General features: G+C 36.9%; 1 protein-coding gene across 3 annotated transcripts in view; it reads left to right on the top strand.

Annotated features, from left to right (window-relative positions):
- Positions 1 to 26,706, top strand: part of LOC150104990 (uncharacterized) — a 231,805-nt gene that overhangs the window by 6,793 nt on the left and 198,306 nt on the right. The window contains exon 1 of one of the 3 annotated variants that reach the window (XM_090395449.1): positions 8,270 to 8,339. The exons of the other annotated variants lie outside the window; for them this stretch is intronic. The gene's annotated coding sequence lies outside the window, so the exon portion shown is untranslated. Of the gene's footprint in view, positions 1 to 8,269; positions 8,340 to 26,706 lie in introns of those variants that run through there. 3 annotated transcript variants of the gene reach the window in all.

Genomic DNA, 26,706 nt, shown 5'->3' with positions numbered 1-26,706 from the left:
CAGAAATAAAACACACACACACGTGTGTGTGTGTTTTATTTCTGCTTAGTCCGGAAACCATGCTCTAGACAGCAACATGGAACTTTTTCAAACCACTTCAGGCCTCCAATAAGCGGGGAGGTGGTCTCCCACTGGACGATGAGGTTTATCTCCCCCTTAAGCCAATCACAAACATCCACGACCATGGCAAGACTCGCGACCTGTTGATTGGAAAGCGGATACTCTAGCCACTCGGCCAACCAGGCTGGCAAATATACTGAACTGATACACGGATACTCTAAATTTCATGGTTCTTTTTTTAATAGTTTAAAGTTTCAAAACTGTGATGCATAGTACTTTCCAGTCCCTTAATAATTTATTTTTTAATAATCGTTATTATATCTTCACAGATTAAAAGTGCCTAACAGCTGACACTTCATAGTGTCACCTATTTGGCACTTGTAATCGGAAATGTACTACACGTACCGGCCATTGAATTAGAAACTTTTCTAAAATCAGTGGTTTCCGTATAGGCATGCGACTGCTCATACCGACCCTCTTCAATTTACTGTGTAGTTCCGTAAGATATGGGTCGGGAACAGCCTTCATTAAATGCTTCGGTCAATTGCTGCGCACAGACGATGGCGATCTCGTTCCTGACGGATTGTCTTAGGACCACAGTTATGCCTCTTAGATAGACAATTCGGATTATTTTCCACTGATTAAACACCCGGGATCTCACACTTTTGAGAAGCCAATCACAAACGTGGGTGCGCGTCTGGCTGAAGGAAAAAAAAAAAAAAAAAGGAATTCGATAAATACTTTATCGAATTCCGAAAGATCCTTTGTTCTTCACATCGTGATGAACACTAGGAGACGCACGTGTGACCAAAGTATTTTGCATATACGCTACGTAAGTGATGTTTACGTACATATGCATAAATGTTTCTAAATCAGCGGCCGGTATGTGTACTTTAGTAGTTCTGTCCTCTATATCTAATAAATGTTAATCTTATTTAACATGTTCATTGCCGATCAGCCGTTTGGCGAGTTATCACCAAACGGCCGATCACGCGTTATCGCGTGGACGTCGCTAACTAAATAAAAAATATATAAAAAATTTGGCCACCACACGAAATTCCAATTTTCAGCTTGGCAATGAAAGTGTTAACAGAAAGACAGAAACTTTCAAATCAGAAGCTCCAAAATTTAAAGTCAGAAATTTTATGGGTAGACATTCCTTCAAATTAAATAATAATAACATAAACTGGATTGGGGATAAACAAGCATACCTAATTGCTATATATGATATTAGCAGTATACGTTGTCGTTCGTATGCTGACACGTGCCACTTGGAGTTATAGTTCGTCTGTTGCATTGAATTGACATTTTTTTTTAAACTGTGAAGATAAGAACAGTTTCTTAAACAAAACAATAACAAAAAAAGAGAAGTTAAAATAATCATATTACAAATACTTTGTAAACAAAGAAATAGTACATGGACTGAAAAATTAGCAAAATAATAATAATAATAATAATTGATGTAATATTTGTCTGATGCATCATAGTGGAAAAGGCTATGTACATAATACAGGCAGCTCTCGGTTTACGCCTCACTTCCGTTCCTGAAAAAACGGGCATAAAACGCATCGGCGTAAAACGAACCCAATTTTGGGAGTTTTTGCCGTCATTGTGATCGGACGTATTCCTTTAGACTCTGCCTAGTTGAATTTTATATAAGGTTTTTCGGGAAGTTCACATTGCACTGGAACTAACACAGTTCGAGACCTACTATCCCCTCCCCCCTCTATGAAATATGCAGAGGTATAATGGCCGGCAGGCCCCACCCGCAATGAGGACCAGTGGTGGACGAATGGTATATATTATTTTAGGGAGGTAGGTCTTTGCACTGTGTCCAAGTAAGTTCCCGAAACTCCTTTTTCCTTGTTTTTAGGATAGTCACCTATAACAAACTAACTTTTTGCTGGTAGACGCTTACTCTAAGCTGTCTATGGGATTAGCTAGTAGACTCAGTCTACAGGATTACTCGGGAAACCCGAAAACGCTATTTTCCCAGACCAAACTATGGACTCTCCATACGATGAGCTCGATTTTAAGCAGCTATTGGCAATCTTCAAACATGTAGGAGGCCTACTACAAAGGAAATGGCCATGAAAGGTGGCAATCCACCAAACAGAAGAGGTTGAAACAGAGGACTGTCAATCCCCTGACCCTCTCCCCAGTACTTCTCAAGATAACACCAGAGAGATTATGTCACCGGCTAACGACCAGCCCCAAGTGGACTCAGATAACTCTACAGACTATCAGGTTGTCAGCAGAAAGAAGCGTAAGAAGGGTTCGCCAGAAGCAGATCCTGAAATAATACACCAATCCTTGGAAAGAACAACTCCAATGGACTTAGCAGCACAACCTGATGAAAGAATAGAGACCGACTCCAGGGCACAACCCAAAGAGAGGATTCCACCAGTAATTTTAAGAACAAAAGAAAAATGGTCTTTAATTACAGCGACGATGAAGAACGCAAACATCAAATTTACATCAGCCAAGAATACAGATGAAGGAATCCGGATTCAACCTGAAGGAACTTCAGACTACCGCCAGCTGACCAGACTTATGGATGAACTGAAAGTCCCATATCACACATTTCAGCTTAAAAGCGAAAAAATATTTAAAGGTGATAATTAGAGGGCTGGCTGAGACCATACCAGCTGAAGAAATAGCTACTGACCTCAGATCACAAGGCCTAGAGTCGATTAAGATATCGCGCATGTACCGAGCAGACAAGCGCCCTATGCCTCTGGTCTTGGTCGAGATAAGTAAAGGCCATAGAGAAATTTACGACCTTAAAATAGTTTTCAGCTTAGTCATCAAGACCGAGCCTCTCAGAAGAAAGGTTTCAGCTGGTCAATCGCTGCCAAAAGTATGGGCATGCACAAAAACTATGTAAAGCGAATTACAAGTGTGTCAAGTGCGGTGACAACCATCCCTCGCACACTTGCGTCAAACCACGAACCACACCTGCTAAGTGTGAGAACTGTGGCGGCCCACACCCAGCAAACTTCAAGGGATGTTCACTCTACCCATCCAACCTGCAGAAGGCTAGAGAGGCACTACCCCTGCCCAATCAGAAGCAAACTACACCAGAAATCAGAACGCGGGTCGTTACTCCCGAGAAATCATATGCATCTGCGGTCTCTGCTAATAGCAAACTGGCATCTTGCAACCAAACCTTCGCAGCAATCCTAGCTACTACTCTAGGAGAGATGTTAACAGCCTTTAACAAAACAAATCCAATTTCAACTGCAATTTCAACCAAACTACATTCATGCGGACTTACGCTTCATTGAAAAAATCCACAGGCAAGTACGATATGCACTTCATCGTTCCACCACCCGTGACAACACAAGCTATACAGCTATACCATGCCAAATGAAATATACCAAATCATCAAGAACCTCAATAACAGAAAAGTACCAAGTCCTGATCAGATTTCAAACAAAATGATAAAAGCACTCCCTCACAAAACAATAATGCATCTAGTGGCTATCATCAATGCGATGCTAAGACTCAACTACTTCCCCACTCACTCGCTGGAAGCAGGCAGATGTAATCCTTATCCACAAACCAGGGAAGGCGCCTCAGTTCCCCCAGAATTACAGACCTATCAGCCTCTTGTCAAGCCTAGGGAAAATAGCTGAAAAAGTAATACTAAAACGCCTATAAAACGAAACGGACAATCTAGATCTAATTCCAAAAGAACAATTTGGTTTTCGAACTGGTCACTGCACAACTCAACAAATCCACAGACTTATAGAATACATAACTATCGGATTTAATTGGCGACAGCATACAGGTGCAATCTTCCTGGATGTGGCGAAGGCCTTCGATAAAGTGTAGCACAAAGGCCTCATCTACAAACTACTTACTGCAAAATACTCACTAAACCTCATCCAAATCATAGACTCTTACCTAAAAGACCGAAAATTTCAAGTGAAACTCCGTGGGCTCAGATCAGCTACAAGAAGTATCACAGCAGGTGTCCCGCAAGGCTCCCTATTATCGCTGCTGCTCTTTAATATTTTTATGTCAGACGTCCCAAGCACGACATCAACAACCATGGAATTTTATGCGGATGACATGGCATTACTGACCAGGTCGCTCAGACCATACCTGGCCACACAACGACTATAAAATGCAGCAATGAATCTTGAAAAATTGTTTCGGTTATGGAGAATTAATGTTAATGCAGACAAAAGCACGGCCTCATACTATTTACAAGGAAGAAAGCAGACCATCATGGAGCAGTCACGATGTTCAATACTGATATCCCATGGCAAAAAGAAGTAAAATACCTGGGAATCAAGCTAGATAACCATTTCAGCTTCAACTCCCACATCTCTCATGCCTGCAACAAAGCAAACTCAGCAATAGCTCAGCTCTACCCTCTACTCAACCGTAGAAGCAATCAGTACAGAAAACAAATTAAGAATATACAAAGCAAACATCAGACCCATACTGACTTATGGTTCGCCAGCATGGAGCCACACCTCTCCTAGCAATATCAAAAGATTACAATTAATCCAAACCAAATGCCTTCGAATGATCTTCGATGCCCCGTGGTTTCTAAGGAACTCTATCCTCCATCAAGGCGGAAACTTGCCAGACATACCTACGTTTCTCCTTCAGATAGCAACCAAGTACTTTGCTCAGGCACACTCCATCCCAACCTACTCATTCGTGAGCCATCAGATTACGATGAAAAAGACAGATGGAAAGCCCAAAGGCGGCCCTGATCACAGATTGAAATCTTTCAACATAGCCCTAATTAGGGCTGCCAAGTGCTCTAAACTTTCTTCCTTTAAACCAGGAATCATTCATAGAGATGAAGGGATCAGAATCCATGGGGTTGATATCCATCCAGCCACATCAGTTATCAGAACCCAATTTTAATGGGAGGTACAAAGTTGTGTTCCGCGCAGTCAAAAAATATGCACATGAAGTATGTGTAACATTATTATTTTTAAAGCTTTGATAATACATACATATATATATATATATATATATATATATATTTGTTAAAACAAAATTATATACAAAAAATATGAAATTTCGAAAAGATATTATATATTTCTATGTTGAAGTTCCTGGTTTCGGATCACCTGCATTTTTTTTTTTTTTTTTTGAAAAAGTATCCAGTGTTAACTGCCTAGAGTTTCTTTTTCTTTCTTTAAGGAGTTCAGTGTAAGGTCGAATAGATGCAATTACACTCCTTTTTCCGTTCCAGTCGTGGTCCATTTCACAGAGTTCATCAGTCAATGTCTTTATGCTTGCAAGGATACGCTGTAAATCGGCCGTTTTTATATATATCTCTCTCTCAGAGGACCTTCCTCGTTTTCTTTCTCCTCCTTTGGATGTTGACTTAATTGTTCGGCTAATTCTTTTAAGTCTTCATTAGAAAGCGGTTTATCATGACTCTCTAAGACTTCTGTCACATCTTCAGCTGTAATATCGTCCAATCTCACCTCTCACAAGCTTGGTAACGTCTTCAATAACATTCTCCACTTGTTCTAATTCCTCCAAGCCGTGCATAAATGCTGGAAGAAGTTTTCGCCATGCTCCTTTTAAATACTTTGCTGACACGTCGTTCCATGCTGCCTCGATGTTGTTAATGCCCTTCAAAATATCAAATGACCGCCAAAAGTCTTGATTAGTTTTTCTTGAAGTGTCCAAGACTCTTACCATTTCTATAAATGTTATATGGAGGTAATTGGCTTTGAAGATTGATATAATTCCCTGATACATCGGTTGCAAAAGCGATGTTGTGTTTTGGGACATGTAAATAACCTTGACATCCAATGGTGTTCTTACTTCAGCAAGGTTTTGAGGATGTCCAGGAGCATTATCCAAGAGAAGTAATGCCTTGGCTGGCAAATCATTTTCTTTACAGAAGCGAAGCACGATAGGACAAAAATAATTTGTGTACCAATCTATAAAAACGTGTTGTGTAACCCAAGCTTTCTTGTTCCATTTCTAATAGACTGGAAGCATGGCTTTTAGACCCTTGAAGGCACGTGGTGTCTGTGAATGGTACACCAACATTGGTTTAAGCTTCAAAAGTTCCGGAGACATTTGCACCTAACAAAAGCGTGTCTATCTTTTGCAGCTTTAAAACCTGGAGCGGAGCGTTCTTCACAGGAAATGAAGGTGCGGGATGGCAATTTTTTCCAGTAGAGCCCAGTCTCATCAACATTAAAAATGAGATCAGGAGGATAACTTCCTTGTTCTACACAGTCTTGAAATTCTTTAGGAAAAGCAGCCTCTTCCGCAACACTTGCCGCCTCATCACATAATTTGATACTTTGGCACTTACTTCGAGACTTAAATTTCATGAACCAACCTTTGCTTCCTAAAAATGTTTCTTCGCCTCCACCCCTTTTTAAGATCTTCAAAAATTGTTTTTGGTTTCTCAGTTATAACAGCTTACGTCAGAGGAATGTTTTTCTGATTCAAGTCATCCACCCATAATAATAATAATTTTTCCATGCTTTTACCCCTGCTATAACTTACATGTTTTGCATTTAGTACTGCCGTAGATAGTTGCGCAGACTGTTTTATTCTATCTGCATTTTTCATAATTGTAGTAACAGTCGATGGAGGTAAGTTCATACTTCTACAGACATTAGCTTGTGTCTGCCCATCTTCCATTCTTCGAATCACTTCCATCTTCTTTTCAAGTGTGATTGATTTCCGCGCCTTCTTAACACCAAGTTCTGCTAACTTTTCTGCACTTCTTTTATCAGACATGGTATGTAATTACGTACTTTATCAATTTAAATACGTATGTATGTAAAAAAAAAAAAAATTAAATAGAACAATTAGGTAGATTCAACAGTAAAACTAGGTTTGTCGTTTCTCAGTCAGCCTACACTACAGTAAGAAAGCACGCGCAGGCATCCGGCGTTATTGTGAATCGGAGTAAATTGAACCGTCGTAAACCGAGGGCTGCCTGTATATATGAATTCTATATACAGTATATGCCGTTATTAATTTTGTTAAAAAAAAAAAAAAAAAAAAAGCCATGAACAAAAGATACTGTCAGTAATAATTGTAATTCTGTTTAGAAAAGGCGCAGTTCGTTCATTGTTCACAAAAATAAATAAAAGTTCTTCATAATAATTCTCTGCATAGATCTGGTCTCTTGGATTTTCAATGAATGAGAAAACTGGAGAGATACGGGAGCAAATATTCGGATTTTCAGAAATATTGCGCTGTTTCTCAATACTTACCAATACTTTACCAATAAAGTTCCCAAAGTTAAATTACCTAAAATACCTAAATCCTTATATTCGTTAACTCTTTCCTTCCCATTTAACTTTTATTTAATACAACCCGCTTATAAGATTACATACATTTTTATTATTTACGCACGTTAAATTTTAAATCACGCTTCCCTGTCCATTCCTCCAACTTTTTGAAAATCGTCCTATAAAAAAACTAACATCAGCCGAACAGTTGAGTGTCCTTCCCTGATGTCATCCGTAAACAGGGAAATTTTACTCAATCACAGGAAGCATATCAAGGATCGTATTATCCGAAAGGTTTTTTTTTTTTTTTTTGAGGGCGAAAGCCCTGAAATTTTTGTTATTATATTATTATATATTATAATAAAATTTTATTATATAATTTAATGTTCCTATTTTTTAAAATAAATTTTCACTTAAGTTTATGTATATAAATAAGCTCCAGTGCGGGCTGTTAGAAATTACGGATATCAGACAGATACCACCTTTTTTGCCTAATCTTAAAATTGGTCCTAAACGAAGAATATGGAATTGTAAGTTAATAAGCTTATAAACGTACACAAACCAAATCTGACTTTATAGCATATGTTTAATTTATTTCATTTAATATCTACTTATTTCGCTAAATAAATGAATACAGTAAATTATTCTTTTATTTCATTAAATTCAAAATAATTCTAAGTCATTCATTAAATATTTTTTTCATATAAATTTCAATAATAACAATCATTCCATTAATGCTAAACGACACAAATTATTTTAAATGCTAAAAATATTAATTTTGGGGGTAAAAAAAACGGTCAAATACGCTCGCATGATTACATAAATTGAAATACGAAATTATATACAGTACAGTATATGGCGATCGAATTGCACTTAACGTTCTCGTGTTTACATATTCAGCAACTTTATTTATTCGAAAATAAATTATAATCATCCGCGTTGATCGTCTGCTACAAGTAGATGCCTTATATGTGGCGATTACTCATAGTACAATATAGAAATAAATAAATATATAAGAAGCACCGAATGATAAATGTAAATACGGTAAACTATTTTACAGAAATTATTTTAAATTAGTAGTTTAAATATATGCTTATGTTTTGGTAATAATTATTGATATACTAAATAGTTATGATTTTTCTCCTACTGCTTGTTTGATAACTAGATTCGATACGAAAACAAACTTTTATTATAATTAGGTAGATGAAGAATGTAAATTGGTAATGTTACAAATATTGTATGTATATATTTTTAATAGATTCATCTGTGTGTTTGTGTGTGTGTATGTCAAAAAATTCTGACTTGAAATCTGTTGGAAAGATAAAGATTCAGTTTAATACGAAGAATATTTATGCCCATTAAACAGAGTAATCTTTCGTAATACTTCCGTGAAAGAAGTCTCTCTTTCTTTCTTATTAAACGCAGTACTTCAAAGAGAAGACGTATCCGGTTGCTGGTTCAGTGAGCTCTGCCACAAATTAAGCCCTGATTTCAGCATGTTAAAGGCTATCTGATGCCAAGAGAAGATTCTGTTTCAACTGGTTCTTTCCCTCTTCATCACTCGTCGTTTAAGATATCTATTATAAACACTCCGCTTTGACTTGTCCTGGCAGATTACCAGGCGGTGCGTTTCAAGGAATTATATTGCGATATAATAATAAAGGCCTATCAAAAACTTCGTGGACTGATTTGCGCCTGTGATTCGTGTGTTTTGGAGGTTATTTTTGTAGCGTTTGGAATGTTATCGCAATCTCTTTGACGTCACTCTTCCTTTTATAAAAATAGTTTTTTTTTTTTTTCCACGGCAGGATGGAAAAAAAAAAGTATGAAGAACTGAAAATACTCACTACGAGATGGCTACAAACGCTTGACCGGTTGTGGATCAGTGACGGAATGCAAGTTGCCTTACGCCTTCACTACTAGTCTCTTCTATTGGGCGGCATTTCTTAAGTGTTCCGACATCATTGTACATCCTGTTCTGTAGTGTCTCTTTGGATTTACTAGAAAGGCATCATCTTCTTCTGATATCATTTTGAAGGTTCCCTTTCTCTTTGTTTCTTGAAACTTGTGATTGTGTGGTCCTTAAATGAGACTTCAATAGTGGCAAAAAAAAAAAGATATTTTATTATTTGAATGGACATAGCTTTATCGGTTTAATGAACATAAAGATGGACGCACAACTCTGATAACGATACTAGAATTTTTTCATTTAATAGTAGATTCAAAATTAAGCGCAAAATCCGTAAAAATGAAAAGGTAATGTGACAACTAGACACTATGTCAAAAGGCGGTCTGTTAGTTTCATTGTCGCCTAATAAAAAGTGTCTAAATTATATTAAGAATTTGTTGGTAATGCAGTCTTTCAGAAAAGGTTACATGCTGAACTACAAAGCCGGAAATTGTGATCCAACTGAGGGGAAATACTAGATTACTAGGAAATACTCGATCCCATGGAAATAGATGTGCATTTTTATTCAGCAAGAGATTCTAGAAAATTATGATGTGGAAGGAATACTGTGTGCATAAGGATGATGTCACCTATGAAATTATGAGGCGCAGGCCAGAAGAGTTAATAGCCATTGTACGGAAATCAAAGTATGTTAAAAAACTGGCTCTGCAAGTTAAGACAGTCCAAAAGAATTCTATTATGCTGCAAGTAAAAGAGCGAATGTGAAAGTTCTTCACAGGATGAAGAACTTAGATGTATAAGGAGAAAGTACTACTGCACAAACTGAATAAGAACTCGGCAATATGGACTGAGGGATATCAGCACGAAGTGTTCAGCTGAACTGGCTGTGCCTTTGACTGGCTCTATAATTCGAATCTCAGCACAGAGAAGATTTCAAGGAGTGGAAAGACTGTATGATAATCCCATTGCACAAAGACGGTGCAAAGGCTGATGTGTCTATCGACCCATCAATATATCTGCTGTGGTGGTGAAGATTTTGGAAAAATTAAGACATCTCATACAGAAATGGGTTGACAGAGAATCTCTGCTTTGTAATGAACTGCACGAGTTTATTACTAAAGGGAAGATCATGTTTGAGTAACTTGCTTACACTCTATAATAATGTTACAATTTAGTTAAACAAGGGAAATGAATACATTATGATACTTTTAGAGTTTGCTAAAGCTTTTGATAGGATTCATCATGGAAGGCTGTTTCATAAGTTGAAGGATATGAGACTGGATTATAAACTGCCTCATTCGGATAAGAGGATGGCTGAATGAATGACATATTAAAAATTGGTTTATGGGAGACGTGAGTCTACAATAGCCTTCTCAATCGGACTCTATTGAAATAATCTGCAGGTCTCAGGGAACTCCATAAAAATTATTATATCTTTATGTTTATAATTTATATATTATACGATGTTTATTATTCTCTTTTTTTTTTTTTTTTTTTCAATAACGATCTTTTGCAAAACCCCTATTGAAAAATTTTGGTTTACAAGTTTTAAGGTCACTGATGGAGTAGCCCAGGGATCATTCCTTGGTCCGTTGTGATCCAATCTTTACATTAATCACATTGGAAAAGATTTGACAGGAAAGCTAATTGACAATGCAAACATAGGCAGGATAATCAGGAATGCGACTGACATGCAGAATGAATTGAATAAGTTGGAATCGTAGGCATATGAAAATGGTTATCATTTCAATGCTAGTAAATGTAAAGTTATGCACTTTGGTGTACCCATTGGTGTATTATATTCGCGGGATTATGTTGGAAGAACTGACCAAGCTAGTAATAATCTTGGAGTTTTTAGTAGACAGGAAATTGACGTCCAATCACCATACAGAGTAAAGACTGTAAATGCAACTCAGAGGATAATTGCCATGCTGAAACGAACATTGATATGTAAGAATAAGGACATCATATTGCCTCTTTACAAGGCTTTGATAAGACCGCATGTAGATTGTACTCAGGTCTGGTCTCCTTTTTTCCGAGAGGGTGTTAAAGATGATATCGGGACTATGGAAGGCACATTATTGGGGGGGGGGGGGTTGAGAATTTGTGGACTGCAGGCAGGAAAAAGAGGGATGATATCATAGAGATTTACATCCTTCTGAAAGAGTGATACAGGATACCATTAGATGGAATTTTTCATTTTATGGAGTGGGGAGAGGACGAGAGGGAGTCCGTGGAAGTTGAGAATGAATGCAATCAAGAACGGAGTGAGAGAGCTAGACTTTTTTCTCATACAGTGGTGCGTGATTGGAATGGGTTACCTTTGGAGGTGGTGAGTTCAGGTAGTGTGAATGAATTCAAGACATTCAATTGAGAGTGCCCGACTCCTTAGACGTTCATTGTAATAATAACAATAATAATAAATGGTTTATTTATTAAATAGCATTATACTTAACATTAAGCAGTATTTTATTTTTAATTATTGTGATTATTAATATAAAAAGAGTTTGGAGAATATAGAATAATTTTTAAAATAATGAAAAAAAATTTAACTTTCTTTTCTTTAATAAAGCTTCATAAATTGTTCGCGTACCTTTTTTTACTTTTCGAAATTTTTTTATTGAAAAACAAGCTAAAGCGATTCTACTCACGCATCTGATTATTTCATGGTTTTATTTTGGCCTACACGAGTCTTTTCCATCTTAGTATATGATAATACAGAGTTGAAAATAACACACAGATTTAAAAATACGTTATTATGCTAAAGTGATATATTTTTATACACCTCTTTAGCAATACACCAGTTATATTTTATTTTGGAGTTTAAACTGTGAAGGAGTGTAGAAAAGCTGTTGTATGACTTGTATTTAATTTTACATAATTTGAAATTATTATCTATTATAAAACAATAAGGAATTGTTCATTATTTTTGCCACTTTGCCTAAAATCTTTGCCATTAAAATAGCCTATATGAAACAAATCTATAAATTTTAAAAGATCCTAAATACCAGATTTCATTAAATTATTATCATTTCAAATAATTTTGTGACCAGGTTGAACCTAGGACTAATTCTCTGTAACGCATGCGTGTGTAGTGTTTACATACCTTATAGTGTCAAAGCATTTTGAGTTGTTTAGATTCTCGATGTTTCCTTCGTTTTTCTAAAATTTCGACACATTTATTTTGTAAACAATCATTTTCCCCCGTTGTGCCCAATAGCAACAAAATTTGGAATACTTAATAATTTTTGGTAAGGTTTGGTTGACCCTTCCCAACCGGTATAATGCGTAGCATTATACATGTCCGCAAGGAGATGTGCTTTGCATTATGGGATACTAAGGCTAGTGATGAGAAGTTATATCACCCTTGCCACGAGTTTCCCCAGTCCTGAAAGATACTTCAGGCGCAAACTTTGTTTGCTTACACTTGGATAATGGATTAAACCAAGTATATAATTTCTTGGTATCTTTAATTTATAATATAACCAAGTGAAAACCTTTCAACATGTATCCATATCTGTTAGGAAAATGTTACATTGCTAATGCTCTTCTAAAATAGTCTCTCAGCCTTATAATGACTTCTGTGTAGTATATCGTTGTTCTGTATGCTATTTCGCCAATCTACACCAGTTAATAAAATTTGGCATAAGATAAATTTCACAAATCTAGAAACCGAGCTCCATTCGGACAGTCACACAAACTAGAAACGTGTTTGATAGACAGCTAAGGTTTATTGTTGTATTTCTTCAGTGCTAATAATTCTGATTACAATAGTGTTTAATTTTAAAATGCTTTTTTAACAAGTTTTTATTCTGAAAAAAATTGCTACATAGCACTCACGATTTTTAATTAACAAATTCAGTTTTAAAACTGAATAAAAACAAATAAACTATTATTAAAACTGAATTTATATATTGTTATTATTACAAAAATGTTATTGTTGTATAAAATCAGTTTTAAAACTGAATTTACATACATGTATTCCTTAAGAATAAATGAATGAACTCAAACCAACCTAAAGATGCATGCCGGCTCGACCGTCGGCCGGTCAAACAAGGGTCGCACCTGCTATTAGGGAACCAAGACAGTGAAGGCGAAAAATATGTTATCGGAACAAAACATCATCTAGTAAACAGGAAAAACATAACACGCATAGGAACATGGAACGTAAGAATCCTTCGCCAGGTAGGAGTATTGAAAATACTGCCTGAATTAGACAACTGCAGATGGGAAGTGATTGGACTCTGCGAAACCAGATGTACAGGAAAAGGAGAATTTTACCATGGACGGTACAAAATTTTAATTTCAGGCAGGGAGAACAACAAACACCAAGCGGGACTAGCACGTATATTAAAACCCGAGGCTCAGACTCTCTATTGTCTTATAATCCTATCTCGTTTAATTATCCTAGGATAATTAAAGAGGAAAGTAATCTGTTGATATTGTTCTTGAAGATCTGGAGGTTGTAGTCCTTGGGAAATAGTTTATGGGAAAGGCTGTTCCACAGAATTGATGTAGATGGAATGAAAGACGACTGTTAGTAACAGGTTCAGTGAGTCTGCAGTTCAACTATAAAAAAGGGAAGTTGCTGCTGTTTCTGATAAGGAAGAAGAAAAGGATGGCATAATGGATGCTAGTTCTGCTTAACAGTGACCGTGGAAATATCTGTAGAACAGACATAAAGCAGAAACTTACTCCATATGAGACACTGGAGGAGGGAGCCTGTGCGACAGAGGGGTCATCAATCAACCGAACCGCTCTCTCTCTCTCCTGGCAGCAAAAATTTTTTGATGTCTTAGGTGCACCATCCCAAATGTGAGAACAGTATTCCAAGGTTGGGCTGATTTCAGATTTGTAAAGAGTAAGCAAATAGGCAGAAGAGAAGTAACGTCTTGAGCGAAAAGGGATGCCAGATTTTCTGGAAGCTGAAGAGGCTATTGAAGTGATATGGTTATGCGAGGAGTAAGAGTCAGATAGCAGAATATCTATCATATAGCTCATCGAATTTTTTGATCTGCGATTACCCAAATATTTGACGAACTTAGTTAAAAAAAAAAAAATAATAATAAAAAATCAGCAAGCATTATTGAGACCAATATTTATTGAAAATTTCTTCGGGGAAACGCGGGTTGTTTATCTCTGCTGAATATTAACCATTTAGTGTAGCTTCTCTTGTAAAACGTTCACCTAAATTAGTAGATAGCTTATTTTTCTATTGCCTAGAAACCTAAATATCCTTCTCCTGCTCTTGTGTGATTTCCAATATTTGGAGAAACAATATGTGATGATGTAATTTAGTTTTTCTAAATCAGAGAGAAAATGCAAACCTTAGTTTCGGAATTAAAAAGGCAATTTTCATCACTAAATTACTGCAATGAAAACTGTTTTGTATCAACTGTTTAGTTACAACAAAACAGTACAAATTCAGAATCCGTGTGTTGAGGCTATGAAGAATTCATGTTGGAGGTTTAATGGAATATTATCAGCACTGAGAAATGATTAAAACAAATTTTAATGCTTCCAATATTTCGTATCAGTCATAGAGACATCTTCAGAGATTACAAAAAGCTTTTTGTAAGAACACACACAAATACAGTACAACAGCGAAGGAAACTAAAGTCCTATCTAGGTGGCGTGCCCTCTATAGACGTTTGCAGGTGGCGTAGATGTAAAGAGGGATCTCTGATAATTAATGTTTCCCAAAATTTTCCAAAATTTCCCAGCTTTTAAGCCCCCCATAAACTTGCTACTTTTATCTACCCCACCAAAGATCAGCTACCTTCTCTTTCAGTGCCTGGAGTATATAGAGTACCTTGTTCCTGTAAACTGGCTTACTTCGGACAGACAGGCAGATCAGGAACCATCCGATTAGAAGAACACAAGTCATACATCTGCAATCACGATTATGGTCAATCTGGCTTGCAGCCCATGTTTTGGGTACAACTCACAGGATCTCCTGAAAAAAACCACCATGATCCACAAAAGAAAGACTGTTCTTTGAATCTGCATCTGTATAGGAATCTACCTAATTTAAACAAATACGGTTTCATAAAACTTCCCAAAATTTGGGAAACATTAATTATCAGAGATCCCTCTTTACATCCCAGGCCACCTGCAAATGCCCATAGAGGGCGCACCACCTAGATAGGACTTTAGTTTCACTCATTGTTGTATTGTATTTGTGTGTTGTTACAAAAATTTTTGTAATCTCTGAAGATGTCTCTGTGACTGAGCGAAATATTGGAAGCATTAAAATTAGTTTTAATCCTTTCTCAGTGCTGATAATATCCATTAAACCTCCAACATGAGTACGAATTCGGGTATCATGCAGTAGAAATAAAATGAGATCCAAACTACAAAATAAGCCTTCGCAACTAAATATTTTACTAAATATCTTTATGTTAAAGTCGGTAACTACTATATCTTGAGAAGTGCATGTCTAATTACGTTTTCAGAATGTAAAGAAGGTACCTACAAGTAAATTGTAAAGTCTCCAATTCAAACAAACAGACACATTGTTATACGTAAAATTCCCACCTGGTTACAGAAATTCTTTGTTCAATGTTCATCGCCCAGTACTTGGCAAAGAGCCCGGTGATTTCCACAACATCCTTTAGCATAGAAAGCCGTGAAGGATGCAGGAGAGGGGGGGGGGTAGGGAAGAAAGGTTCATTTTGTCTGTTTGGGCGTTACTTTAAACATTCTTTATTGAGGAAATACAAAAGGAAAATATGTACCAACCTCTTCCTGCTTCAAAGCGGATGTAATTAAAGGAGTGGAGAGGGAGAAGGAAATTAAATAAAAAATATGCAAACATACAGAGAAAACGAATGCTGAATATGAAATAGAAATGTAAGAGATTTCAATGAAGCAAGAAGGACATACGGTTGCGAAAAGCGGTCAATAGAAGGAAAATCCAAGATAAAATTCTTTGTTCAAGTCAAATGAAATCTAGTATTTAATATTTATTTAATCACACTGTGCATGTGCTACAAGCACTGGAGTTGAGTTGCAAATAAATGTGATCTTATATCCTTGAATGTAACAGTAGACTTTAAATCACAGATGTACAACGAAATAATCGCAAGTAGCTTTTTAAAAAAGAAAAAAAAATGGAGTTTATATTCAGGAAAGTAATGTTTTACAAAACAGAAAGAGATCAGATCTGTATCTTAGAGGAAGGAAGCCCGAAACTTGGGGGGGGGGATGGGGAGAGGTTAGTTGGATGCCATTTTGTTTAGAATCACCGTGCAGTTGACTAAAGTAACCAAACATCACTATTCTATATTTGTCCGCTACATGTGTTCCTGGGCAAGTTTGTTTGTTTTGCAGAAGGAAAACTTACTGTCTTTCATTCGAAGATGGTTCACTAAGTCAGAAAACGCCTCTAAAGTTCTCCATATTTTTGATGAAAAAACAGTTACGGGTTCGTTCTTGGGTTCACCAGGATCGAAGTGGGTTGCGGCTGCAATACCGTGATCATACCAGCCTTCTTTTTTTCCTTTTTTTTTTTTTTTAAATGAATATCACCCATTGTAAAACTATAGTACATTAGTATTTGTAGTTAGATAATCGGAAACCCTTTTCAAGAGACCATACAAGAAAATTTTTCGAGCCACTTCGGAACTCCACTAATCAGGATGGTGATCTCATATTGGATGATGAAGTTAATCTTCCACCTGAAGATATTTCCCAGATATCCATCCCCATGGTGGATTAGAATCTACGGCCTGTCGTTTGGAGAATGGGTACGCAGTATCCACTGGACCAACCAGGATAGCAAATGTCATACTTCCCGAAATAAACAAAAAATAAAGTGGGCTGGAAGTGGAACTTAATTGCCTACATAATATTCGAGATTTCGTAATTCCTGATTTTTTTTTAACCTGAATTTCAAATATTTAATATTGTACCATTTGCTCGGAGATTCGCTAATTTTACTTCCTAAGTTTAATTCTGTCACTTCTTCACGTCTACTATTCTACAAGGATATGTATAGTAGACGTGAAGAAGTGACACATCTGATATTTGTCTACTTTCTGTAATATGCTTGATTCTAATTTTCTGTACATCTTGTTATAGCTGCGCTGATACATATTTGGCTCGCTATAATGGACAGCGTGTGGCATATATCGGATTCCAAAATATCAGAAATGCAAAACTCCTCAAAATAGTCAGTTGTTATTATACGTAATTCACTTAATTCGCTGTTCTCATACACCTTAATATATATATATATATATATATATATATATTTTTTTTTTTTTTTTTTTTTTTTTTTTTTCATGATCACACGCACATGCACTCCACCGGCTTATAATGATAATATAATCTGGTACTTTCAGAACTTTAAAACCCACGACCTGTCTAGATTAGTTTGCGTGCGTATAATTTTAGGATTGGTTAGTCTTATGCCTAAATATATATTTTTGTGTATACTGCGTGTGTTCTCCTGGCCCGTCTCACCTCCGTTATGAGACCAACTAATTCACTTTCAGATTAAAAAAAAAAAAACTATCATAAAGTTCTTTACGTTTTAGATGGTTTTTGAACCCAGGTCTTTTCAGGAGAGCAAGCAGTTCGATTTGGCTTTGGATATTCTTGATTTAATGCATCTTTTGCATTGCAATTTGTGCTGTAGAATAGAAAGTATTAATTGTTAGAAATCGGTGGCATCTGGGAATAATGTATCAGATAGGCGTCATGATTTTCCAGATTTCAAAGATTTTGATTCAACGAAAGTGATTTGAATGCACTTTAGTGCTGCATTTCTATTTCCAATGACAGTTGCTTTATATATATATATATATTTAATCTTTTCAACGTCTGAAATTTGAATGATATTTTAAAGATGTTGCGGGCTACAGTGCTGACTGAGTGAGAAGCTGGGATTTTGTTGTAGTCCCGTAGTCCTTTAGTTTTGTCAGTAGTCCTGACAAAACTAAAGATTTGTCAGGCTTTTGTAGGAGCGGGGGATGGGAGTCCTCGTTCCGGCAAGGAGTATTTCAGTTATTCAGTGTCTAAGCAAGCATTATGATTGGAAAATGGAAACAGTAATCAGACAGTGGAAAACGTGCAAAATCATGGAATCCCATTTAGTACGGTTTCAGTGTCGAAGGACACGGGGCTGAGACTGGCTAAGTGAAGGTCGATCTGTAGAAAAGTATACCACGAAGAACATGGAGAAAGTTATAGTCAGAATTATAATTTGTAGAGTGGATATACAATTTGTATTGGGTTACTATTGCTGACAGCAAATACTTGAATATCTCTTTTTATCAGGTGGATCTGTAAAATCAGCGAAGTGAAGTCCGTTAAAATGAACACTGAAAACCCCAAGTGATCCTACTTTGATGTTATTAGACTAGGGAATCAACCTCCGAAGATATCTAGCCAAAGTGTTTGCAGTGAGTATCGAATTTAGGAGAGCGGCAAAGGTAGCAAATGACAGCAATAGGCTAGAACAAGAAAGTGTTGAGTTTAATGAAAACGATGATGAAATTGAAACGAAATCACTGTGAACAAGAAAATGAATAACCTACTATAACAATGGAAGAAGCGCTGAAAGCTTTCAAGACGGTAGACGGTATTATGACCGTTGTGGGTGTGATTTTTTTTTTATTTTAAAAAATTAGTTTTTCGTCGAAAGATTTGCAATAGCATACTTTAAATTCAAGAATGCAAACGAACTCCTTCCCCCCCCCCCCCGGTAACAACAGAATTGAACAAAAGTATGCTTTTGTAGTATTGTATGTGGACAGTGGTTTAGCTTAATTGGAATCAGTACCAACGTAGTCTTCGTAATGGTTCGAATCCCATACATATATATATATTATGTCTCTCACCCACGAAAGTTTGATAAACTATAGTATATCAATACCATTTGCGGGCTAAGGATTTTTTTCTTTGTAGTATTTATTTATTTTTTACATCATCCATAAGCCACTTTAGGCCTTCAATAAGTGGGATAATGATCTCCCACCGGTCAATGAAATTCATCTACCAACTTAAGACCGTCACAAACATCCATACCCACGGATTCGAACCCGCAGCCAGCGTTGGAAAGTGGGTACGTTAATTACTCGTGCTACCAGGCTGCTGCAGATTTGTATCTTAGCCATAATTCGAAACACTTCAATCGAACGGCCGACTCAGCTAAACCAATTGAGGTCAGTGTATTGTAGTGCTAAAGTCAATGTAGTGTAGGGTCTGGTTTTACGGGAGGAGGAAAAACCTTCTAGTATGAAAACAGCAAACTACCTTCAGTTGAAAAGCCCATGTAATGGTTCTCGCATCCAACGAGATTATATATGAAATAAAACTAAAAAGGTCATTTTTAGTTTTATTTTTTAAATTTTAATTTTAAAACTAGATCTACACGTTAAAGCGATAGACGACTCATGCTGAAAAGATAGGCTTTTGTGTTAACGCTTGTAAATCATATCACGAGAAAAAAAAAAAAAAAAAAAAAAGAACAAGAAACATCATTTCTTGACTGTATACGGTATTTTGTGATATAAAAACACTGACTGATCGCATTAACAAGATCATAGCACTATCACGAATCCATGGGATTAAATAAAAACAGGAAACAGTAGAGAACACCTCTAGTCTATGTTTTTCCTTGTTGAGTATACCTTCAGTTTTTATTGCGTACAATAGCTTAAGCTGTCTCTATTAATAACAGCAAGGTTACTGATGACAACTGAAGAGAAAATAAACACACGGAAGTTGGCATTAAACTCATACGAAGGAAATCTTTTGTTGAGTGTTACTATCGGAACTCGTCATCCTTTATGCGAATATAAGTATTGACGCTTGACACGAAGCCATAGATTAGGATTAGTAGTAATAAGCTCAAGGATAGCTGAGTTGAAATAATAATAATAAAGTGATGTCTCCGAACATATCAATGATGATTTGTCACTGGCTGTCAAAAAATGTCTCACTGTAAGGAGTGGATTAGCAAATTGGACAACTAAATATAAAACGAATGTTTTGCATTTAAAATATGGTTTCCAACCTTGCGTTTGGAAACCATAATTAATGTATTATTACAGGGTGGAGCTCGAAAATCCCTCATAAGATATGGTGTCCTACATAAATCCACTCACTACTTCAACAAGAAGCAACTGGCAAGGAAGAATCTGGGTATATGTAAAACAAAATATTCAGATGTTATTTAAATTTTGTCTATAAATTACATTACTCTTTTAGGAAGGAGTGGATGTCTAAAAAAGGTTTGCTCGTTTCATAACGATATATTTTATTTCTAAATAACGATAGCATAAACGAATCAATGGCGTTGTTGGTAACGTTTGACTGAGCGAAACACTTGAGTAAGTATTATAAGATCGTTGTTTTTCATGATTTAAGTTCTCGGACTATTTGTTTCCGGTATACCCTATCCTTCAGATCGATCTTGATGCCGAATTCCTCTAGTTTCTAACATCACAATGGAAATATGTTTTATTCTTATATATTGGGAATAAAATACATAACCGGATAGTGTTAAAGTACTTGGTACTAGTAACGTTCCCTGAAAAAAGTCCTAAGATACTCAATGCATCTAACAACAAAGTCCCAAACTGAAGACATATTCATATGAATGTTTGAATTCTTTTAGTTAGTAGCTAATACGTTAATAACCACATGGATGATTCATTGAGTTCAAAATTCGCCAACTAGCAATTCATATTACAGCGGGAAATTTTACTATATGTATAATTCAGCTGCCATTTTTCTTTTTAAAACTTACATATCATAACATTACTGTAATATTTTCATGTATGAAAAAATGACTTTTAAATCTTTTGTTTCCGTATGTTTAGATGTTTCAGCTTAATTTATATTTATATGAATGACGTCATTGAATTTATTCCTTGTTATTTTTCATAACCAATAAGTTCTCAATTCTATCGTAACATATATTTTAAATATTTAGTATCTACATTGTTTATCAGCCACATTTCCTTCACTCAAATAGCCAAGAACTGGACACAAGATTATAGTATTTCAAAACTGAAAATCAAAAGGAGGATTAGCGTTGAATGTACAAACTTCTGTAGCTCAGTCGGTATAGATCAAGCCCTTTGGTTGGAAAAACGTGGGTCCGAAGTCCGTCTAGGACGTGAAGAATCTTTGTCAGCACTTTTCAGCTGAAGGTGAGTTATCCGGTCTCATACGGAGGTGGGGTTTCCCTCCTGGAAACTAGTTTTTCTTCTCGCAATCGAGCAAACCAGCCAGTAGAACACACATGCAATTTACAGACAAAAATACATTACGACCCATAGTAAATACTGTATGTTGGTGCCGGATACCGGTGTGGGCATCCCGACCGTTATATCATCATACACTAATGAATAATAAACATTGGATGTTTTCAGTAATAGCATATTTATATAAGAAATTATGTATTATTTTACAAAAATTCCATGTAAACATAAATACTGTAATATACACATGTTGTTGTTAGGTTTCACTGCTTGTCTTCTAAGGTTTAAGATGCAGTCTCTTTTAGAATATATTTTTATTATTAAAAAAAAAAGTTTAGTCCTTGTAGCTTTAAAACATTGTATCCTACTTGAGTGACAACCATCTTTAAAAATACTTTTGTCTCTGTTCCACTCAGTTTAATATAGAACTTAACAGCTGCTCACAATAAATTATGCTTTGTCCTCCAAAATCATATCATATTTTGCATTATTTTTTAAAGGACACAGTGATGCAACACGCTGTTATCCTTATAAGGACTGGCTTAAAGGGGCGAAGCAAGAATGCTTTTCATCTTCTCCGTTATCTGTAGAGGACAATGTAGGGATAAGGTGTTATTGAGCTATTAAAGCTCTGATCATGGCAGGAGGGTAACAGCAATAGCCGAACCTCAGTTAGAACTTCATTGGCTACAGCATTGCCATCCATTACCCTCTAAGGGTATTAATCACCGCATCTCACAGTCGATTAATTCCAACTGCTCTGCAACACGCTGGTAGATTCATAGCTCCCTTAATATTTGGTGTTTATTTCTGAACCTTAATGGTGTATCATTTGGGTGAATGCCAAGAGTCACAGGCACACTATACGTCTAAATGGTTATATCTTGGTTAAGTCATTCTCCACCAGCACACCACTTGACAAACGTACACTGCATTTTTTATAATATCTCTTATTTCTCTTAATTTACTTCTCTGAAATGAAGCCTTTAAGACTCTCTTTTGCAATAAGAATTATACATCGATAGAGAGCTAACTTATGAAAAGTACAGCTCTCTCTAACACAGGATTGCTATAGTATATGAAACAGGATTTTTGACCAGTTAAGGTTTTTGCTTGGACATCACCAATCCACAAACCAAGACCCTAGAGATAACAGGCATTGAAGTCCATACAGACAATGCTGGCAGTATCAAAATCTAGGCAGTATACAACCCACCCAGCATTCCATTACTGGTAGCTGACTTGAACTCCATTCTCAGCTCCGCAGACTTCATCATCATGGGTGGAGATTTCAATGCCAAGCATACAGCTTGGTATAGCTCCACAATCAATAACAAAGGCCGCACCCTAAACCATTACTCAACGCAAAATTCTGTTGTTATAGTCGGACCCACAGAGTCCACTCATCATAGTCTAAATGGAAGATCAGACGTAATGCAGCCCTTAGAAACATCAGATACCAATACCAACTAGAAACGCTAAAAGGAATTATCATCTGAACGCAACCCCATTCTGCTCAGGCTTGGTACACAAGAACAATTCTCTCCTCCACACTCCTTTATATCATGGGAAAAGCTCTCTAAAACTCTCTCAGACCACATTGGCCCAACACGCATCATCCATAACAAAGAGGAGATAGATATAGCTGTCAACAACCTTACTTACCAAATTAAAAAAGCACTAGCTTCAGTCACATAAACCACAGTTTTTCATTCCTGTGGTCGGATCCCTGAGGAAATTATGAACCTGATCAGGCTGAAAAACAGAGTCAGAAAGAGGTACCATAACACAAAAGCCCCACAAGATAAAACAACTTTGAATAATTTAAATAGACAAGTCCTGGAAGCTCTACAAAAACATCGAAATCAAGATTGGGAAACCAAACTGAACAATCTGAGCCCATAGGATAACTCCATCTGGAAATTCTTGAGAACCCTCCGCACTAAAAGGCAACTCATACCCCCAATTCAGATCAAGAAAGGAACAGCTCACACTGACCAAGAAAAAGCAGAAGCTTTGGTTGTCTATTTGGAAACTCAGTGTAACCCCTCTTACGAGAGTTTAAACATCGGTCTAATCTACAAGATTCACCGCAGAGTCAGGCAGATTATAACAGAACAAAAAGAGAAGGCAGAACTCATCACATCCACTTCTCCAGCAGAAGTCCTGGATCACAAAGAGAACAATCAAATTACTCCCCAGAAAAGCCATTGTGCACCTAGTCAATATTATCAATGCAATAATCAGATTGAAATATTTTCCTTTAGCATGGAAAACGACTGACATCACGCCAATCAAAAAGATTGGGAAAAAACCCTCAACCCGAAAAAAACCCCGAAAACTACAGCCCTATCAGCCTACTGTCCAGCCTAGGTAAGGTTGCAGAAAAAGTCATCCTTACAAGGCTTCAATCAGCAACAGATAAACTAGGTATTATCCCTAATGAGCAGTTCGGATTCAGAAAAAACCATAGAACCACACATCAGATACACCGACTGGTTGAATTTATCATCACAGGTTTTAACTGGAACCTCCGCACTGTTGCGGTCTTTATAGATGCTGCGAAGGCTTTTGACAAGGTGTGGCACCAGGGTCTTCTCTACAAACTTATCAAATTTCACATGCCAACTAATCTAATAAAAATCATAGATAGTTACCTTAAAGACAGATTCATGCAAGTAAAAATAAATGAAACCGTATCAACCAGACGCAAGATTCCTTGCAGGTGCCGCAGGGTTTTCTTCCGGCTCCCCTGCTGTTTTCTATCTACATAGCTGATATTCCACAAAATCCAAGTTCAACAATCACAGCATTATATGCGGATGATACGATACTGCTTTATTAGCAAGATCTCCCAACAGTATTCACACATTGGAGAAATGGCTGATGGACTGGAGAATCCAAACAAACCCACTGAAGAGTTCAGCCATCCTGTTCACCAAAAAGAGGTTTCAGATCAAGGAAGACATACACCCTAGGTGTCAAGATCCCATGGCAGACTGAAGTCAAATACCTCGGTGTCATACTGGACAAAAAACTTCAATTCACCAATCATATAAAACACATAAGCTCAAAGACTTCTAAAGCAATCGCCCAGATCTACTCCATGATCAACAGAAGAAGTAAACTGGATATCCGGAACAAACTACTCGTATACAAGATGGTAATACGCCCAGTCATCACTTACGCATCTCCTACATGGAGCCACACCTCGAACACAAATATTCAAAAACTGCAAAGGATACAAAACAAATGCCCAGGGTCGCCCCTAGGAATTTTGCCGCCCCGTGCAGTAGCATATTTTTGCCCCCTTCTCCCTTATTTTTCGTATAGTTTATGCCAACTTTGCCGCCCCAAAAAACTTGTCGCCCCTTGAAAATGCACGTCTTGCACCGTCGATAGAGCCGGCCTTGCAAATGCCTGAGAATGATTCTGGATGCCCCATGGTTTATCAGAAACTCCCAGATTTACCGAGAAGTCAGCACTCCCTACATCGCATCCCTCCTCCATGATTTGGCAGCAAAGTTCTTCACCAAGACAAACAATCATCCAAACCTGCTGATCAAGCAAGCTTCAGACTACAATGAAACAGAATTCTACAAATACAAAAGACCCAAATCAATTCTATGCTCAGCTGAACACAGCTAATTTCACTGCCCTTATTGGGCGAGCTTAACATTCAATAACTCTCCACTCAAAGAACTCCCCCTCAGACAAAGGGGAGTATGAAAAGCATTTATGCTTCACCCATCAAGTCAGCAACGTTCTACTTTTAGCTGTAGTTGACAGGATTGTCATTATTGAAAGGAGATTATTTCTAGATTAATAGCGTGTAACAGCGTTTAGAACTGGTCGTTCTATCTCTGCTAAATAAATAAAGATTATAAGTCAAGGAAACTATAAACAGTTCTGCTGCACAGACACAGTGCTTTATATAATTCTGGACAAGCAAACGATACCTCACGCGTTGTAAAAAATATCTCTGACAGTTTAAAAATTATCGTCTGCTTAACGTAAGCGCGTTAAGACCGCAACTCTAATAAACATTAAATGCAAATTTGCCATCACGTTTTATTAGAACTAGTGCTTCTCACTAGTGTATTTTATACGTTACTCAAGCAGCACTGCTTGTGTGATTACTTAACGTCTTTAAATTGTATGCTTGTTCGCTTGCTGTGCGTATTACTTTATTAACAGCCCCTTGACATGCGGTACTCCACATCATTAGCATTTGCTTGTCTTCGTTTGCCCGATGTATTTCATAAATACTGATTCTTATCTGCACAACATTAAAACGAGACTATGTGACGTCATCATTCCCTGTCAGTTTCCATAAGTTCGCGCGTAGCTGCGCATTTGACATTAGGTAGCCATTTTTTCCTTGGCAAGAAACAAATAAAGAAAGGCTTACTTAGGGATAAATCCTACGCATAAACAGAGCACGTGCACAGGAAGCACCTGGTGAGAGTGCTTCCCACGCAGCATATACTTGAAAAAAGACGTGGGAAGCGAAAGTTTTTTGAGTTAGGCCCTGCGTGAAGGGAATAAGTCAAGCTCTCCTTGATAGAGTTCATGGCTTTTGTTGCAGTTCCTTTAAAATCGCACGTAAATATCCATAAAAATTCATGCGACGTCCACTAATAGTGGAACCCACCTACTGGACTTAAGAGTTAGCCACTTTCTCACCTTGAGTTAGTTGTTTTGTAAAAGTTCTAAGCTGACCCTCCACCCCAAAACTCGTACGTGCAAAAATGTGAACGGAACACTCAGAATTTATTTGACAAGTACGTTTTCCTGGATTGTAAACCTGCGTAACTGGATCCGGATGCATGTGTGATCTTCCTATATATATATATATATATATATATATATATATATATATAAACACTTTAACTCTTCTTCATTTCTAAACATTTAGATTCTAGTATTAGTAATAAAAATTGGCAGAATGCCTCTTTCTGTTTCTACAAGTTTGTGTAAGCAGGTTCTTCGGCCATTATAGATTCACGGCAAAAGACGCTACCGCCATATTTAATTAATTCTATTAACATCCGATTTCTGCCTGATTTTGCATTACAATCGTTTATTTATTATTCTCTATTCAACATCTTCAGCATTTATATTTGCTCGAACCCTGTATATCTTCTTATAATTAATGTCATTTCTTGTTGATATTTTGCTTTCTGTTGTTTATGAGAGCTTCCGTAGCTCAGTCGGTATAGATGAAGCCCTTCGTTCGGAAAGACCTGGGTTCGATTCCCGTCAGTGACGTGAGGAA

The sequence above is a fragment of the Typopeltis vanoorti genome, chromosome 7, assembly GCF_054136105.1.
Source record: "Typopeltis vanoorti isolate ZY-2024b chromosome 7, IOZ_Tvanoo_1.0, whole genome shotgun sequence".
Lineage (NCBI taxonomy): Eukaryota > Metazoa > Arthropoda > Arachnida > Uropygi > Thelyphonidae > Typopeltis > Typopeltis vanoorti.
Note: the sequence above shows the minus strand (reverse complement) of the source record. Positions and strands in the feature narration are given on the sequence as shown.